This window comes from Alligator mississippiensis, chromosome 4, assembly GCF_030867095.1.
Source record: "Alligator mississippiensis isolate rAllMis1 chromosome 4, rAllMis1, whole genome shotgun sequence".
Taxonomy (NCBI): Eukaryota; Metazoa; Chordata; order Crocodylia; family Alligatoridae; genus Alligator; species Alligator mississippiensis.
In genome coordinates, this window is record NC_081827.1 from 24,564,720 (window position 1) to 24,570,719 (window position 6,000).

Consider the following 6,000-nt stretch of genomic DNA (forward strand, 5'->3'; position numbering starts at 1 on the left):
TCATCCCTGAAATTAGATGCCAAAAAAATAACATCAAGTTAGAAGGCAGAATTGTTCCTCTACCTGTGCAGCCACACACTAGACAAAAGAGACTCAAGGAAGGAAATTACATCAAGAATAGGAAAAGTCTTCACCACATGTCTTAAACAATTATGGAAATCAAAGCACATCACAGGAGAACAAAACTGAGACTTTTCAGCACAAATGTAATCTCAGTACTAACACATGGCTGCAAGAGCTGAAAACCTACTGAGACACCTGGCAGGAAATGACATGTATTTGAACTCAAGTGCTTACAAAAACACTGGGCATTCAGTGGAAAGATTCTATCACCAATGAATACTTCAAGAAATCCGTCTCTGCAGAATCAGACACAAGCTCGCAACACCCAGACACCTATGTGAAGCTGTCAAATGGAAACCAGCTGATAAGGGTATCCTGAGAAATCCTCAAAACAACACACCACTGATGGAAACCACAGCAAATAGCCAAAAGATTGGCAGAGAGAGACTAGCTCCTGCTGTTTACGCCAAAACCAGCAAGAGAGAATGAACATGGGAATGAGTTACAACATACGTCCAAATAGAAGCACAGCGAATGTAGTGTTTAGGTCAGGTAAATCCAAGGTGTTTTACACTTTACAAATTAGACTGTCAAATTCAGAGACAGCACGAGAAAGCAAACATCCCCCAAATTACCAACACACTCATTGGGTCCTTCATCTCTGTCCTGAAATGAGACACTTAAAGGCCTGATGTTGCAAGACGATGTGATGCTTTGAGGAAACTGCCTCGATTTGTCTGTATGACTTACAAATTCTGGGTACGACTGCGAAGCAGCTGGGAAAACTCCTACATTGCACGTCCTTGTGCAGGACTTCTGGGGACAAGGCTCATCTCACCCCTCTCAAGGACACCAGCAGGTCACTCATTACATTTCAGTGGCAGGCTGCTGAGGCGGGGACGGCTTGAGCCGAGGGTCCGGCTGAGGTCTAGATGAACCACCTCGGCCGGCTGGTCTGCAAGCAGGGTTAGAGCTGTGCAGCAGTGCCCCGGACAGAAGACCCCCCCCACCGATGTTATAAGGGACCTAAAACACGGAGCAGCCCCACGGCCATTGAGCACGAGGGCAACAGAAGAAGACAACTATGCCGTGCTCGGTTTAGCTGAGGCCGGCCAAGTTCAAGGGGGCAGACGGAGCTGCAAGGACCCCGTGGTCTGAGGACAAACCAGGGGCTGTCTAAAAACACCCCAACGGATCACAGACGATTTAAACAGGTCACGTAACGGTGCGAGCATCGCGCGTGTGCGGCGCCCGCCTCGCTGCCCCGCGCGCAGCACGACCCAGCTGCGCCACCGCGTCCCGGGGCGGGCTGCGTGGGGCTGGCGCGAGGCGCGGGAGCCCGCAGGTGCCGGCGATGGAAAGGGAAGGGAAGGACATGACCCAACACCCCACCCTGCCCCGCGCCGCGCCGCGCCGCGCCGCACTCACCTCCCGCCGCGCCGCCCGGTGACAAGCAGCGCGCGGCTGAGCCGCCGGGGGGCGGAGCGGGGCGGGCGGGGCGGGCGAGGAGGGGGCGCGCGGGCGCCGCCGGGAGTCGTAGTCGGCGCGGCCCTGCCCCCGGCGCGGACGGGGCGGCCGCGGACTACACGCCCCACAATGCAGCGCGGCATCCCCCCACCCCCGACCCCCAGCGGGGGGCCCCGCCCCTACCGCCCCCTGCCGGCGGGCGGCTGCGCAGGGGGCCGCGGGCACGGGCTGAGCTGGGTGGCCGCCGGCGCGGAAGAACAGGTTGTAGCTTCAGCTCCAGGTTAGACCCTCTCCCCGCGGGCTGGGCCCGGCCCGGGGGGCTTTGCACAGCAGTCACGAGCACCAGCAGCGGGCACATGAGGCCCCGTGCCCAGCCCCGTGTATACGCTGCCCCCCCCGGGAGGGGGCTGGGCTGAAGAGACCGCCCGGCCCGCCAGCTGCTGCCTCCTTCAAACCTCCAAGGGAGCCGTGAGGCTAGCCCCTTGCTCCATGTTTATAATGGCAAAAAAACCAAAAGGGGCTGGAAGGGAGCTCAGGCTCACCCTTGGCTGGGTACCGCTCCGGGTCAAGCGTGTGTCTAAACTGTACTTAGAGACGTCCGGTAGCAAGGATTTCCCAACCGCTCTGGGTAATTTGTTCCAGTGCTTGCCCACCCTCAGCAAGCTGCTCCTAATGTGTAACCGAAGGGGAACAGAAGCGTCTCCGCCAGCGCGGTCTTGAGCCGAGCGCCTTCCGCCAGCTTCTCACCCTCCCTGTATTAAGAGATAACGACTGAGGGTTTTTATCAGAAAGTTACAGCAGTGGAGGAAGTGGGGTAACACCGAGACTGGAATCCCACTTTCCTGCTGCGTCCCATGTCAGCAAGGAGGATTTAATTTAAGTGGCACTATTCATGTCTGTACATTTACTTCTGCATATGTAAATGGTGGCTATCCTGGGGCCTACTACTTTACCCTGTGATCCTGGGGCTTACCGTACACAAACACTCCCAAAAGGGACGTGATTAAAAGGGAAGGGCTTGAGGTTTGATATCACGCAGAGTGCACTTCTCTAAACCGTCTTCTGCAATAGCAGTGTTATGATTCAGCATTTCTCGTGGTCATTTACAGTAATGAACACGTCAGGTTTGGCTCTGTGATACTGGTTGGTTTTGTTCAAGAGCAACTGAAATTATGGAAATATATATACTATTAAACATAGTAACATCTAAGCCAATACTATCGTAACAATGATTGTTTTAGCTTTTGTAAGAGCAATGCAGCCTTGTCAAACCAAGATAAAGAAAAGATCTAATGGATTCAAGGCTGCTGTTATTCACTGACATTAAACATGATATTCGAGAGACTAATGACAGCAATCCTATATGTAGCCCTTTAAGTGCATATGGCTGCTCTGGAAATGCTTGTTTTATTTGATTTGGCCTTTACTAAGGTAGTCTTGTCGGACTCTAGAACTGGCATCCTGAAAAGAAAGCATTGCTTTTCATGTCTTTGGCTGGCATGCTGGTGAACAGGAAGGTAGGGTAATGAGATTACTTGAAATGAGAAAGACAAGCTGGTCTGGTACGAAGAGAAGAGCTAGGAATAGTTTCTTCTACCTTGGCAACATTCTGTACCAGAAACATGATTACTCACTGAGTGACCAGAAATGAGGTAGGCAATGCAATGTCTTTTATTAGATCAATAACATTATTGTATGCATTTCTGGTGGCTAAAAACTCCTGTTCTTCACTTCTCTCCATCTGGACCAACTCTCTTGAAATTAATCTGTTCCTGGAGCTTTAGTCTTCAGGCAAAAATTACAGTAAAATATTGAGTTTGTACACTTTTTGCACTACTGAAATTAACATGAAGATTAAAGTACTTAAAGGACTTAAAATCCTTTTTCCTGTGTTGTCTGTATCCTGTGTTTCCAGACATGCATGAGAGAGCTGCTTGGCAGTGTGCTGCTGTGTTTACCAAAGAAAAAAACAACAAAATGGTTTAAACAGGAAATTAATTGGGCTTCATTTATTCTAGATTGCAGGCATGCTGTATGACCTTGTTCCTTTCCTTCTGTCCTGGGACACCAGTGAAAGGGGTCACCATTAAGTGGTCCTTAAAAAGGACAAGCCATTCTCCTGGTGGGGGTGAAGGGATGGGGACGGGGACAGGGACAAGCAAACAAAAAAGAAGCAAGAGGGATCAGCCCAACATGTCTGTCTTCTCCATTCCCAGAGCCACTCTTTTCATGGGCTACCTTCATATTTTTCTAAATTCACCTATTATCTTCCCCTTGCATCCCGCTGTTTCTTCCCTGGTTTTTCCAGGTCTGGTTTACTGAGAACACATCAAGCCATGGTTCTCTGTATCATGTGGACAAATGCACAGAAAATGACTGGTACCTCAAGCCCTGTACAAGCAACATGGAAGGGGATTAATACAGTGTCAATGAGTCCTCCACATTGAAGAAAAGTAGCATTTGATGACTTCTGAAAAAAAAATAGATGAAGCTCCCATTACAATACAGAATCTTTACTGTTGAAAAGAAATTTGAAGCAACATGAGAGCTGGGGACAGAAGTTACACATAAACTGGTTTAAGTGATCAGAAACTGGTTTAAACCTGTAACAGAACATAAGTTCAGTGCACAGAAACCAGTTTCAAAATGGCTGAAACTGGTTTAAAATAAACCTGGTTGAATGTAGTATCAGACTTAACTGATTTGGGTCAAACTGGTTTATGGAACTTCTGTCCCAGACCCCTTTCTGGGTTAAGTTAAATCAGAATCCCCCAGCATCCCATCATGCTTTTCAGCCCTGGGCTGGGCTGGGCTGTCTGCTCCAGACAGTAGGCTGGCCCTGCCCGTTTCCTCCCTAGCTGGAGCTCTGGCTGGCTGAGAAGTGGGTGAGGGGGCTGCAGCTGGGAGACAGCAGCGTCTGCCTGGTTTTCCCTCTACCCTACCCTTCCCACACTCATCTGCCTGGTTTCCCCCTGCTCCACCCTCCCCTCGCTAGCTGCTCAAGCAGTGATTTCCCCTCTCCTGCAGCAGGGACCTCAGCTGGTGTCTGGCTACGCCACCCCCATGCTAGCTAATGCTGAGAGGTGTCTGTGTGTGTCTCCAATTTCACTGGAGCAAAGACAGAAAGAACAGTGTAGGGCTTTTTGGAACTAACCAGCAGGTCAGCTGGTAATGTCCCTTTGTTCCTTCCTTGGAAAAAGCTGTTTAAGAAGAACTTGAACTAATGAGAGAGGCTTTGTTTTCTTGATGGGCTGATAAGCTGCCTGTTGGCTTGCTTGCTTCAAAGGCTGCAATCTGTCAGTGTTCAAGAGGGGACAGAGCAAGGTGTGAGAAATGATCTGGTCTGCAATGCATGGGACCTGTGAGTGTCATCAGTTTGCTGTAGACAGTATGAAGAAGCAGGGAGAGGGAGACTGAAAAGTTCAGTATCATCAACAGATGCATGCAGTCCACACAAGCAGTCCCCTCTCCCCTGCCCCCTTTGTCTCAGAGTGCTAGCAGGGGACCGGGGTCTGACTCCCTGCCCCCTGAGCAGCAAGCTGGGAAGAGCCTGGTGAGGGCTGCTTTCCCACCCCCCTCCAGACACACCCCAGCTGGGGACTGTGCAGGCTATGGTGGGGGTTTAAACCTCTCCCTAATCATAGCATCCTGCCAGGGCCTAGCTGTGCTCCCCTCAGCTCAGCACTGTAGAAGGGCAGGGAGGGCTGCTCTAGCATCCCCCCTCCCCCCAATTCAAAAGTGAATGTCTATTCACTTGGAAATTGGTTCAAGTTCTGCAGCTTAGATTAACCTGCAAAGACTGAATAAATTCAGGCTCAGGCTTTTTGAATGTCTCTCCTTAACATAGAAGAATGCAGTGCTCTCTTACTTGTAGGAGAAAGGACATGCCAGATTTATCCACTTACATGTTATGATAGCATGTGAAATACTGTGACTCATGAAGATTTCAAGGCTGGTTTGTACAAGGGTACTTTTATAAATAGTAAACTTCTACCACCTCAGATTCCTCTGCAAATCTCAGTGATCAGATTCCCTAGAAGTTTTGAACTTCAGAAACTGCTTGTTTTTTTAATATGAATCTGGAGAATTTAGGATCTTTTCATGTAGACCTTGCCAAAGTCTTGAGTAACATGATTATATTCAGTCTAAAGATATAATCTGTTTTTATTTCTTTTTTTTTCTTCCTGGAGTTGGTTTTCCCTGTATTACCCTAATTTATCCTTTGCTTGTTTAGAAGTCTCATTTTTGTTTGAAATCAAGTACATAAGCACATATACTAAGCAGGATGTTATGTATACCAAATAGAGGAATATGCCCATGCTGGAGTGCAAAAGAACTCACATCTGTTAATGCAAAGTAAGATGGTGACACCAAATACTGTTACAACTATCTCATTTGCCCAGCATTAATTTCACCAGTGAAGTCCTTCGAATGTCACATTCCATTCATTGCTCTCAGGATAATTAAGAC

The 6,000-nt window shown here is 49.0% G+C and overlaps 1 protein-coding gene across 1 annotated transcript in view; it reads right to left on the reverse strand.

Moving 5' to 3' along the window:
• The window catches only part of SLC26A5 (solute carrier family 26 member 5), a 42,865-nt gene extending 41,305 nt beyond the window's left edge, over positions 1–1,560 (reverse strand). The window contains exon 1 of the mRNA XM_059725847.1: positions 1,492–1,560. The gene's annotated coding sequence lies outside the window, so the exon portion shown is untranslated. The remainder of the gene's footprint in view (positions 1–1,491) is intronic.
• Between the last annotated feature and the right edge of the window lie 4,440 nt (positions 1,561–6,000).